The sequence below is a fragment of the Larus michahellis genome, chromosome 7 (genome assembly GCF_964199755.1).
Source record: "Larus michahellis chromosome 7, bLarMic1.1, whole genome shotgun sequence".
Lineage (NCBI taxonomy): Eukaryota > Metazoa > Chordata > Aves > Charadriiformes > Laridae > Larus > Larus michahellis.
Window position 1 is genome coordinate 57,600,750 of NC_133902.1, and position 13,389 is coordinate 57,614,138.

The following is a 13,389-nucleotide window of genomic DNA, read 5'->3' on the forward strand; positions in this document are numbered from 1 at the left end:
TTCCCTAAGCAGGAAACACTACAACTAGTCCAGCTGCATTTTTTCAAGGGAATTAATTGTTGCACAATCCTCAGGTGCTCACCACCCTGGTGCTCACAAATAAACCAGGCTCAGTGCTCCAGGAGCTGCCTCAGTAGTTTCATCTGTGGTTGAGTTTGCAACACCTTCATCTGCTGAAGTCATTTGAGAGCAGGTTATCCGAGAAGCCATGTGAATCCCACAGCGGCAGTTAGGAGAGATGTGAGCGAGATGTCCCGTGCAGAGATCCAGCATCTCTGCAACCCAGCAACCAGAGACTCTGCCAGCCTTTTGGGTCAAACAGCTAAGCTTGGAGGACATTGTATGCATGTCAGAAATGTCACTGGAGAATCTCTGGAGGGCAAGGCGGGTATATCCTTAAAGAACTTGCATAGCTACTTTACAATGGATCCATTACTTCATCATTGTATATGGTTATTTTTGCTGCTGGGGAATTCATGTTTTCATAGAACCATAGAATGGTTTGGGTTGGAAGGGACCTTAAGGATCATCTTGTTCCAAACCCCTGCCCTGGGCAGGGACACCTCCCACCAGCCCAGGTTGCTCCAAGCCCCGTCCAACCTGGCCTTGAACCCCTCCAGGGATGGGGCAGCCACAGCTTCTCTGGGCAACCTGGGCCAGGGGCTCACCGCCCTCACAGCAAACAATTTCTGCCTCACATCTCATCTCAATCTCCCCTCTTGCAGTGTAAAACCCTTCCCCCTCGTCCCATGGCTCCCCTCCCTGCTCCAGAGTCCCTCCCCAGCTTTCCTGGAGCCCCTTGAGGGCCTGGAAGGGGCTGGAAGGTCTCCCTGGAGCCTTCTCTTCTCCAGGCTGAACCCCCCCAGCTCTCTCAGCCTGTCCCCACAGCAGAGGGGCTCCAGCCCTCCCAGCATCTCCGGGGCCTCCTCTGGCCCCGCTCCAACAGCTCCGTGTCCTTCTGCTGTTGGTGCCCCAGAGCTGGAGGCAGCGCTGCAGGGGGGTCTCACAGAGCGGGGCAGAGGGGCAGAATCCCCCCCTGGCCCTGCTGCCCACGCTGCTGGGGATGAGCCCAGGCTGCGGGGGGTTTCTGGGCTGCCAGCGCGTGTTGCCGGCTCGTGTTGAGCTTCTCATCCACCAACACCCCCACGTCCTTCTCCTCAGGGCTGCTCTCAATCAAACTTTTCTTGCAAGTTTACCATTAATGACTCCTAAACATTCTTTTTTCATTCTGATATTAAACAACAACATAAAGTCCCACCAAGTGAGAAGCAGACCAGCGTGCAGTACGACAGGATTCAGAAAGTACATATAAAACTCTTTCAGCATCACTTTCTAAAAGACAGTTAATGCTTCTCGATGTCATTGAGGTCTGGGTTTCTTACTGCTCCTGTATAAAGCCTCGGTTGTTACAGCTGACATCTATGCTGAAGGCTCTTTTGCAGTATTGTAATACAAATGAGAATAACAAGTAATACAATGTATATTTATGCTATAATTTGAATCATTAAATAAAATGTCACTGTATACACACAGCTGCTTTTTGGAGAGCAACAGTAATTTCCTGCTTTTCAATGACTTGAACAAATGTGGTAAGTTTGATTTAAAAGTCTTTTTGCTTGTTTCTTAATTGGTGAATTCTTGTGGCAAAGCACCCAAATCATTCGCAGAATTACAAAAAAAAAACTGAATTAGCTTTGAAACACTTACTGGCAGAATACATCTACAGAAGTTGGAAAACCCCAAACACAGGCAGTAACCTCCCGGTTTCATTCTTGCTAGTAATTCTAGGCTGGGTTGGAAATCTAACCCTGGGCTGGAAAGGGTTGTTACACTTTTAGCGTAACGGTTGACTAGAGCCTAGTTATCTGTGCCTTCTCTTTACGACGATGGAATCAGATTGTCAATGCCAAAACTGACTTTCCCACTTCGTTATACTTTTACAATCCTAAAATACCTGTTTTCTTCGCAAAGAGGAAGGTGACAACACTGCAAAGAATAAAAATTTCTTAGTGATACTGCACTCATGAAACACGCACAGGCAACGGGGACTGTTTTCCATGAGAATCAGTTTTACATTTGCACTATTTAAACACTGTTCGGTTTTGCTGTGAAAAAATGAGAAATTAATTCCCAACCTGGAGTTTGAGGAGATCATTATCTGGCCCCATAGTCACGGCCAGACACCTGGAGAACTAGATGTTGCCTGAAAGATTGAATGGTTTTAGTAACTCATGACCGAGTGATTTGAAGACCTCAGTCATTTGCCTTTCTCCTCCACAGGTGAGACTGGGTCCACCTGGAGGAATCAGCCAAACGGCCACTCCAGGTCACCTGGACACAGCAACGCCAACCATCACCAAACTGTATGTAGACCAGCAGCCTGGGCTGCTGAATACCTGGCTCGATGTAGGACACAGGATGTGTTCCCACCATCAAGGAGACAGTAGAGTTTATCGGAGAAAAACAGGACAGGAAGGTGGGACCTTGTGGCCCTGTCCCGTAGGGCTTACGGATGAAGCGGAGATCAAAACTGCAGTGACTAGATCATGTCTCCAGCCTTCAGAGTCACTTGAAGTTTATAAAAATCCTTGACACGAGTTTACAAATCGGTCTGAATAAGAAATGAGTACCCATTAATGCTCAAAAAAGGTACTTTCATAATTAAATTATTATCCTTAGTTTACTTGACGTCTCCCTATTTCATACCGAAGGCTTAGCTTCTGTTTGATATCCATAATAGGTAACTTTCATTCTCTCTAGAGATTTAAATTTGATCTCCAGAACAGTACAAAGGATTTCACACAAATCTTCCTAATTTCCTATGCATACATCACCGCCACCACTCTTCAAAGCTACTATTTTGTCTGCTACTTGCAGTACTCTTTAGATAACACGTACACTTATATATATGTATACATGTATGTTAAATATGTGGAGTTCCTCCCCAGCTTCCCAAAAATAAAACTCCATCAAAAAAAGCTGGTCCTAGGGAAAAATATACAGATATTTGGAAGAGGCAGACAGAAGAGAAGATTTAATGATGTTTTTCTTTATACAGGTAAAACTTGGACATTTCAGAAGTTTTGTCCAATGTAGGTCAAAACTGGCAACGTGTATGGTCATGGAAATGTCTTGATTTTGTTTGTTGGTTTTGAAATTCCAAGATGCATCGTTTCAAATTCTGAAAGATTTCATATCCTTTGGGACTGAATTAATTTATAGGCCAGCCAATGAAATCCGGATTTGACTAAAAAAATAATCTTAGCGAATACTGACAAGAACGTTACGGATTTTTCCTGGCAAGCAGACCAAGGCCTTGGAAAAAACATGTAGGTATGAGAAGACCTACACTGCTTATATTCCCTACAAAATTTTGTTAGTGACATAATTTGCAACAAAAAAGTTCAAATTAATTAAAGCCTGGTGTGTGTGCTGAAACTAAACTGTAGGCTGAGCAGGAAAACAAGCACCAAATGAAGCAAGAACTTGAGCCCTTTCCTCAGTGACAGACCAAATTCCTGCTGTTATTATTCCTGCCCATTTTCCTTCCTTATTCTGATTCCACAGTCATCCAAGTAAGACTCTGAATAAAATAAATTAACTTTATTAATTATGTACAGCCAAGTTTTTGTTGTTTCATTAATATGTATTGGACTCTGTGTCTCCACATAAAGTCAAAATGAAAAAGGAATTATTATTATTTCAGTTGTAGGAATTTGTCACCATGGCCCACGGAGAAGGAGATATCTATATGCATGTATATACATCCACATACGCACACGTATGGGCATGCAAACCACAGGATGTTTTCAGCATCTGGCTAACAAAGTTCAAACCTGACAGTCAAAACAGAGCGCACAAATAACAGAAGCCTTGTGGAAAGCAGTGCCATTCCCTTCCGAGATAGGAATGGTATTTAACAGTCAAACCAAACGCGTGCTAATAAAACCAGTGAGCCATCAGACATGCTGTCCATGGATGAACATACCAACATAAGCCACAAGATGAACCACCTTTAATCGATATTTTCAATCCTACACAATGGGGGTGAAGTCCTATCCCTGAAAAGCTGGCGAAATTTGTGACTTCAATAAGGTCGGAATGTTTTCTGAAAGATCTCACGTGACAGAGTCCACCACAACAATACAGGTGGTTTGAATGGCTGGGGACTCTGCCAAGAAAAACACACATACCTTTGTTCTAACTGGAATTTGCTTCTTTTCAACCACCCTCAGCTTCAATTTCTGAGGGCTACAACTCACATCAGATAAAGACTGGAGAGGAGCCAGCACGCCGCATCTTGGCTAAGAGGGACAAGGTGGCACTGGCACAATGCATAACAAGGACCCGAGGAACCTGCTCTGCCATGAGCCATCTCCTTGCTGTTTGGGGACAAGACGCATCATACTTATACGCTTACAGACCTTCAAATGCTCAAGTTTTGGGCAGCCTGATTAGCTGACCGGAATTAATTTATGAATTCTTGCCAGTAAATTCAGTGTGGAACAAATACTGTGATTTTCTTTTCGGGTAGCAACATGTGGTGAATTTCTTCTCTCCTGGGTACTTTTTTGCAGAGGAGAGCCGAGGAGGGCGACTGTGCCCAGGCAGGGGAGCAGCTTCCCCACTGCACTTGGCCACACTGAGAGAAAGGGCTCTTTGGTACCCAAAGGTGTTGCTGCAACATGCTTACTCACCACAATCGTGTCTCCGACTCCTAACCTGGTAAAACATAAGCTCCTTTCCATCGCTGTAGTTTGGGGAGGGGAGGGGAAAGGTACGGGACAACCCACCCCTCTGAATTTCCCTTCTATTTATTGACTTCAGACAGCTATAATTTATTAAGTAAACTACCCGGCACCAGTAGACAAAGTCTATGCTTTCCATTACCACTCAGAGGAGAAAGTATCTAAGATATATGCCAAATGCACATAGGTAAAGTAATCAATATGGGGAGGAGGAGAGCAGATTAATCACAAGTTATGTCGTGCTCTACCCTGGAAGCCGTTCGATTTAATCTCCACCACTTGTGGCTATTTCTAATCTAGTCCCGTACAGGTGTTCACAGTCAGTTTTGTGCTAGCCTTGTATGACCCGAGTCTGGTTTTAATTGCTTAACAAACGTAATTTTATTAGAGAGATAAAGATATAGCTAACACTAATAAGCTGCCTTCAAAATATAAAGAGCCTTTCAAGATTGGATTTTTAGTTAGCTTGCTGCTCTTTCTTTAGTATCTAATTGATTTTCTTGACATCTCTTTAGCCTGGCACACTGCCTGCCTAAGTACTTTATCTGACCTTCAGGCGCTGTGCCAGGTATTGATCCCATCCCTCCAATGGCTGTGTTGTAGCTGCTCTTCCAACTTTGATAAGGGCTAATGGAGCAGCACCAGCGAGACAGGAAGTCAATGGGCACCAAATCTCTCTCATCCTGCTCTCCCTATCTACTTATGTGAGTATTCTGAGCAATGCTGAAATAAGATCCTAAGCAGGCCATATGCGCTTGTATTCCAGATTTCTCTTCCAGGAAATATTTTACCAAAAAAAAAAAAAAAAAAAGAAAACACAAAAAAACCCCAAACCCTTAAATAAAAGTGTTTAGATAGAATTTTCAGCATGGAGCTAAAATAAAGCTTTTCTGATTTGAGGAGCAGAAATAGAAGCAAACTTGAGCTGTTAAATAAAATATCAAAACAATACGAAAAGAAGGAAAAAAAGACAGTCAGATTTTTCAGTAGCATCTCATATACCCACGCCAATGAAAATGCTTTGGACATTACAAGACCTTAAAGGAAAGTGAAAGAAATCAAGTTGTATTTTTAATAGCACTTCAAAGATAGCAATTTCTTATAAATTACTAATAGCAAAATACTGCACAAATTTAAAACGGGAAAGAAAGAAGCACATTAAACTAGCTAACATTCTTGTGACAGCAACAGTCAAGGTTAAGTTTTCCCAAATCCCGTTTCACTCGCATAAGGCCTCGTAGCCACGTTATTAGAGCCATTAAGCAACCTGAAGATAAGACTAATATAAGCTGTTTCCACCAGATGTTACACTATATAAGGGGCCACACCATAAGGCAGAGGAAGCTAATGGATCATCTCCTCAACGCAGACTCCTTAAACCACTGCATCTCATTAAAATGGCAGCACGCTATACAAGATTTTGGGTTGTTCAAAAAAGCTTTGGAGGGCAAGTAAATACTCACACCATGTGCAAAAGTGCCGTACTCCACTGGAGCAGTAGTCAAAGCCCTGAGACGGACACATGAGTCTGCAGATACATCCTGAAGAATGGTACAAGCTCTTGCAGTGTTTTGGGGTTGGCTGGTTTGCTACCCCCACAAAGATGCAGTGAGGAGCCACGGTTTCATGGCTTCTGGAGAGTTTCGGGAGACTCCAGACTTGGGAAGTACTGGCTGAATCCTAACACTGTTAAAAACGCTCTTCACAACTATTGAATCTTTCTGTCTCCGTAAAACATAGACAGTGGATGCACAAGGAACGCTGCCAAGTAAATACCTTCAAAATTGTATTCAAGGACAACTGTTACAGAGCAAGACAAACCCCACAGACAGGCAAGAGCCATGTTTAGAAGATACTGCTGCCCTGAGGCTCCTGCTGCTCCAGAATGGAGTCCAGCTTAGACATAATTGCCGGTTACTCTGGATGCAAAAAGTCCACTAAAATATTCTGCATTTACACGCTCCTTATATTTGCTCGAAACAGTTAAAATAACACCACATTGCAAAAGTTAGGCTTACCAGCCCCCCTCCAAAAGGTAGGGATTAGCGGAAGAGTAAATAGAAGTACTTCAATCACAAATTCTTGTAAAGAGGAAGAAACAGTAAAGTTAGCTGAGGGAAAACTTCAGCAGGGAAAATTATGGATTTTTCAAGCGACAAAGGAAATGCTACAAACAGAACATCACATTATGGGCTTTTTTCAATATACAGGAAAATCCCCTGTGTAACATCTTGTCCTCAGCTGTTCAGGAAACATCATATCCTTCACCTGCTCTGCAAACTCGTGTGTCTCCCTACCTCATTGGTACCAGCCTGGAAAGAGATTTAAAAAGTCCTATCATTTTAACAAGGACTCATCTGTTCCCTTCCAAAGAAATAATTTAAGTTCCAAATTAAGATTTTGTAGATTGATCCACTATTTAAATCTATTTGGCCTCCCATAAGCGCCGCGATGCTCCATGCATAAGCAGAAGGGGAAGACGCCTCCCAGACGGTCTGGCACAGCCCCAGCAGACCATCAGCGAGGAGGCAGCTGAAAGATCTGCTCTCGCAAAGTGTCTGTGGAAGGGCAGAAGAGCTCTGCTTTGACTAACCCTGGCTGAAGTCCTGGATCGTAAAATAAATGCAGCTGAGAGTGAAGTCAGCAAGGAAGTTAATAGAATCAGCATAACTGAAACACTGATGTATAGGGCTTTTCATCCGCTTTCTGGTGCTAAACCGAAACGACTGAAGCAAAGGCACACCTCTTCGTAGCCTTCTCAATTTGCTTCTGCTGCAGAAATTTCCTACTATGGTTTCTCAATTTCTGCTCAGAGTAACTAGTTGAAAAGGAGGAAGGTGAGGGAGGATCCTGCTGCACCTACAAAGGACAGTTGAAGTGCCCGCTGCTCCACTTGGAGGGGAAAATCCTGCAGGATCTGCCATGGGAACGGTCCCCGGGCAGGAGCCTCTGCCGGATACGACACCCCCAGCCTCCCCACGGGAATGGGAAAGATGGAGGGGGTGCATGAAAACTTAGGGGAAGCTCTGAAAAGAGGGCGAACAAGGAATGCAACTCAGAAGAAATCTGGATTAGGGAACATGACTAAGTGGGACATGGGGCCAGGGATGAGAGAGATATACAGGATCTGGTTTCCTTATCTTTAGGGGAAGGACTAATTTGCTTTAGTTGCAATTAGCCTTTTTACCTTCTAAGTGCTGACATTTAGTCCAGATTTATACGTTTCTGCGTGTATATCTGGGAACAGTCTGTGTGTTTGGAGCCAGTGATTCTTCTTTATTGTTATTGCTAATGACACAGGCTGAACAAACGTGGCATGGGAACTACTAAATTCTACACAAACTTTGCTAGGTCTGGAAAATTTCTTTATCATCAGTGACCACGATGCTCAGTGGCAAACCTTCAGCTGGAGAGATGTGGGTGGACAAGCTCCTCTTTTTACTTTTTTTTGCTTTTAGGAAAGGAACAGTCACGTTTGGTACAATTCAAATTGACCGATCATCAGAAAAACATCGCAAGGCATACGTTTTTCCAAGCTTTTGCTAAATTATTTCATTGAGAGGTTTGAGAACTCACAGCTTATTTTGTCGGCAAATTTATATTTCATAACCGTATTCTAGAGGGGTTTTTTTCCTCTGATAATTTTTTACCTTTGGTTTAGTGGATTTTTAAGTTTAGGCTGAACGTGCTTTTTAAAAGAGATATTACTTAAGGGAACTTAATATAATAAAATTGAAAATTTGGTCATTAACTCTACATCACACAAATGTAGAGTGAATTTTCAAACTGAGGGATCAGTTATATTCTGTTCTTCGACAGTCTGCTCCTACTTCCAATTATTTATCTTTCCTGAGCAATTCCTGACTTTTTTCATTGTAATCCCATCCTATCTCAATTCCGTGTTATCACCAACCCTGTTAGAGTAACACTATTTCCTGACCTGATACATGCTTGCTTTTCTGTATTTATTTTTTTATTTTCTTTATTTCTCCTTTTTAGGAACTCCTTTTACATAACTTGCTCTGCTGATGTTACCCATAACTAGGAATTTTTTAAGCGTTTCAATAAAGCTCACGTCTTACAGAGAAACTCCCAAGCAGATGACTTAAAACCGAAGTATCAAGCACCCACAGTTAAATGCACTACAAGATTTTAGATGGGGCTCATCCAGCTGAGACACCGTTTCTCTTTCATAGAGGATGGGATAACGCAGCCCAGCCAGCTTCAAAAGGAACAAAAATCACTATATGCTCTGACATAGACACTGTTTAAGGGAACTGGAAAGAATGAAAGACAAAACACTTCTAGGTACTGTGCCTTTCTTCTCCTGTCTCAGGACCTGCCATATATTTGAGTATTATATTTTTCAGTAAAAACAAAAATATTTGCTGACGCAATACAGCGAAGGGTTCTTACAAAGTAAGAAAAAGTATATAGACCTGCAGCGAGTCTCAGCTATGCAGAGTTTTGTAACTTAACAACACAAAACCAAGCAAAACTTCATTACTTCCTTGTAATGAGTGCAGAAGTTTACTATACAGAAAATTAAGCAGCTTAATATCAACATGAGAATACACTTAATAACTGAATTACGTTCTCACTTCTTTAGAATGCGGTTCAAATTGGGCTGAAACCACACGGGTGAAATAAGTCTCTCCTTCTCAAGCGAGTGTCATGTTGCAAAGGCACAACAGAGTTTTTCCGCACAACCCAGAGTTGACTCTAGAGGTGCCTTGGCCTCGGATTGACCAGGAGGGGGTTCCAGCTTAGATGCAATCGCAGAGATTTATTGAAAAGCCCATTCAGCCCCTGCTTCTATTGCAGCGTCCTCAAAATATATGTCTGTATCTCTTTCACGATGACTAAATTTCTCCCAGAAGAGAGTTTGATCCATAAAAGTGCTGGTTTAATCATCATTGACTTAATGATTCTTTTGCAATGTCAATTAAATGGTATGAAAAATTAAACCATTTACAGAACACGAGGACCTTTTAAATTACACATTTCAAAAATATTATTTAAAATTCTAGTTATATAATCCTTTTAGAACTGTCAAAGAATAAAGCTGCTCTAACATTTGACTCATTACTCATGCCAGTGCTTGTTGGAATTCACCGAGTTAGCAGATATTTAAAAACCAAACTCACTAGAAATTAAGAAATTAGCAAAGTGTAACAGCAAAATTAGCCGGCGTTACGCAGAAGGGGGGGCAGACACACCGTTCAGGGGATAAAGCCTGTTAAACATGAAGTTTTACACTCCTAATGTCACGGTAAAGCTCCGCTTATATAACAATTTTAAAATTACATAAATTAAGTCATATATCCAACGTGGGTTTCTACTTTTGTTCTTCGAAAAACACATAGAATCATTTTGCAGGGAACATTTCTCTCCCTTTCAGCCGGTTTTACCCTTTCCATCTGTCCCTCCCCTCGCCCACGCCGCCACGCTCCCCTGAATGGGTGTTTTACTCTTTGACTCGTTCATTTAGTTCTCTCAGAAAGTTGCCCCGATACTGCTAACTACCTCAAGCAGCTTCATAATGCCGCGTTTTCAACTTAAATGTACTGCGGAGCATTTATTTTAGCATTAGCACTGACAGTCATCGAGCGGGAAACTGCTCGAGCTCGCTCCGCAGGGAGTAAGCGCTGCTGCTTTCCCTGCCTCTCTCATGGGAATGAAATGCAGGGTTTTCTCTGGGACCTGTTGGGATGTGGGATTTCCCCTCAAGGGAAACACATTCAAATAAGCCTCAACACACACAAGAAAGACTCCTTTTGCTTCTCCTAACCCCACAGATACGCACTGCAGGTCACAGTGTTTGTCATGTGAATATCAGGGGTAAGCATTACAATTAAGGCAACGAAATCAAAATCTGACAGTTGCATTTGTAATAAAAGACACCATTCATGAAGCCGTCTATTTTCCAAACAACCAGCATGCAATACCGTACACAAATTAGCAAAAGACAGTAAAAGAATGGCAGGCAGCCAAATTACCATGATAATTTCTGGCTTCGGTGTCCATCGCAGTCTCCAGTGATTTTTATCAGCGTGTAAAGTCTCATGGTTTGTTGTTGAGCACGCACTACCAAAACTCACTTCTCTGCCGGTCCTGCTAAATCATAAATATATCCTGGAAATGAGTCCATCCCTTCTCTCACTCGACCTTTTTTATATATATATTCGTTTAAAAAAAAAAAATCCAGAGAGGCTCAAGAAACATTAAAAAAAACCCAAACCAACTCGTCTAAAAACACTGTCAAGGGACGAACTTCCCTTTTGATATACAGATTCCTTCAGAGACCCCCCACCCATAGGATTTTTGTAGCCCGTCTGTCACCGCAGGCTCACTAGTTGTCATGACTTTAGGAAGTGCCAGTGTTCAACAGCAATTAGGAGAGACATCCAGAAGACATTCAGGCCCATTAGGTTAAAAACCTTTGCACAAATTACAAACTCCCAGTCAACATACTTGTACACTTATTAAACGCTGACAAATACACAAGCAAACAGACTCCTGGCTTTTCTTTACACGGATTCCCACACAGTGTAAATATGGTTAATCTTGCCCACGCCGACACCGCAGTATCCACTAGGTTTTACGCGTAATGAGTTGAAATGATCCTGTCTCCTCCACGGAGGCGAAACTTGCGACTGGTGTCATACAGCACAGAGAGTCAAAGATCACGATCCTCAAGCTGAAATGTTATTGTCTAAACTAAAATCAGCCAACCCCACACTCCACACCACAACGCTCCCTTTCCCTGATGAATAATTTCCCAACAGCCATTTGTACTAGTTTTCGTTACACGACTGTAAATCTGGTCAAATGATATGAATGATAACGGTAAGAATATTCTGGAAACAACATTTTTAAAGGTCTATCCATAACACTGATGAACTTTAAATGAAATGTTGAAGGTATGGAACATTTTTGTTTCCATGGGGTAATGAGTTATTTAGTAGCTGTCTACGTTTGATATACTTCTGATAACCTGAAGCTAAGGCTGTGTAAATGGAGCATATCTGTCCTGCCCAGACCTCGGCAGTCATTAACATTTTATGTTCAAAAGGTTATTCTCCAAATGACCCTGTTTTGATTTTTGAAAAAGAATCTAATGGAAACTTCTATCAAGTTAGTAACTTCCGTCATGCTTTCTCTTGGCAATGCCAATCGAAGGAAGGAAGAAAGAAAGCAGAAGCTGGGAAGCTTGGGGTTCTACGCCAATCTTAATGTCAGTTGGTGATCCCTCACCTCAGTTTCCACACTTTCCATATGAACGTACCCTTCAGTTAGATTAAGTAAACTACAACATCACTGGAATGTTGCAAAGCACAGAAGAACATAGAGACAATTTCTCCTTTGGAGCGATAACTCAATCCTCTGTGGACGCCTACTAATAAAACCAAAAGGAAGTTGTCCCTGTGTGGTAGGTGATTATCATTGCTTCACTTGCAGCTCAAAATCCCAAAGAGAAGACAGTTGTTTGTGTCTTCATGATGTGGAAAATACCAGTTGCTTGTGGGGTGTCCCTGGAGTTTGTCTTCAGGCTTCCAACAATTTATGACCTGATAACCTGAGATATCATCTCCTAAGGACACAGGCAAGAGTGACACCGATACTTTAGGACTTGTTTCCAGCTTTATCTTCCCCAAACTAGACTTTCTTGCCCTCTGAACATACTGCAAAACGTCATCAATGAGGATTGGCATTTCAAATTTCTCAAGCTGTAGAAACATTTTGATTGTTGCTGTATGACCACTCAATATTTTGGGGGTCTTAGGACCGGGAGGAGAGATACCTCCAAGGTGGGATTCATTTTTACAGGAAATTCCACTAAAGCAGACTTTCTCTTCTTTACTCAGACATAAGGCGGTCAACAAACCGTTTTTGTCAATCAACTCAAAATACCACAGTTTGAGAATCCAACGTTCAATAGCAACAACTAGAACATACGCTCCGATCGCGACAGAGGGAAGAAGAAAGGACAGAGCTGTGTTAACCACAGATTATTTCTTATTAGTCATTAACACCTTTTTCCCCACAATCACATTTTACAAGACAAGGTACTGGATCTTCATAAGACACTAGAATGAGAAAAAAAGCCCACTCAATATTACACACACCTGCAAAACACTGGAAAGCTGTACAAAATGCAACTCATCACAGGTAAGATATAACCAAGAACTTCCCACATATACACACAAGCTTTTAATGGTTTTTTGATTTATTTTTTTTAAGTAGAATCTGAAGGTTAAATAAGGGAAAGCCTCCAAATAGTCCTGTAAATAACTTCAGAACTATCGCAGGCATATTTAAACAAGAGTATAGTAACAAGCAATTTCTCGGTGAAGAATGATAGTAATTTCTGATGTTATCACAATTATCATGCTGTTATTACGAGATAAACAGCCTAATACATTACGCTGTGTTGCAGCTCAGCTCTGCATGTCATCCTGCTCTGTAACACAGCTAGTTACTTATATATTCTAGACAAACAGTATTGGTATTTAGTAGCTTATTTGTTTTAAATGTTCTGAAACCCTGTTATGTGCTGAGATCCCATCTGAGTAGCAACAGCCTAGGACCATTTTCTCAGGAAAATTTGGTGCCTTATTTTGGGACAATATTCTCAGCT